The following is a 398-nucleotide window of genomic DNA, read 5'->3' on the forward strand; positions in this document are numbered from 1 at the left end:
GGGCATATATAATGCATTAAACATATCATATGGAAAACATAGCTTTGATGTGTTGGTCATTCTCCATGTGACTGTCACACCTAAAACGGTGCATTCCTTGGCGAAAATAACACAAATGGTAAGCAATGCTCACATATCAAGGAGATTTTGGCTGATAAAAACAGGCTTATTAGCTACAAATATATACAAATTTTAAAGAAATAACATGACCAAAACTGTACGGTAAACTATGAGAAGTTATGACCTATTTATTATACCCTCTATAATGCAATTTGCCTTTCATTGGAGACAATTTGCCTTTGAAGAAATATATCTTGCGTGACACATTCTCAAAGACTCATACAAAGATATATGTATATATATATATAGATATATGTATATATATATATATATATATA

The sequence above is a fragment of the Octopus bimaculoides genome, chromosome 12 (genome assembly GCF_001194135.2).
Source record: "Octopus bimaculoides isolate UCB-OBI-ISO-001 chromosome 12, ASM119413v2, whole genome shotgun sequence".
Classification (NCBI taxonomy): domain Eukaryota; kingdom Metazoa; phylum Mollusca; class Cephalopoda; order Octopoda; family Octopodidae; genus Octopus; species Octopus bimaculoides.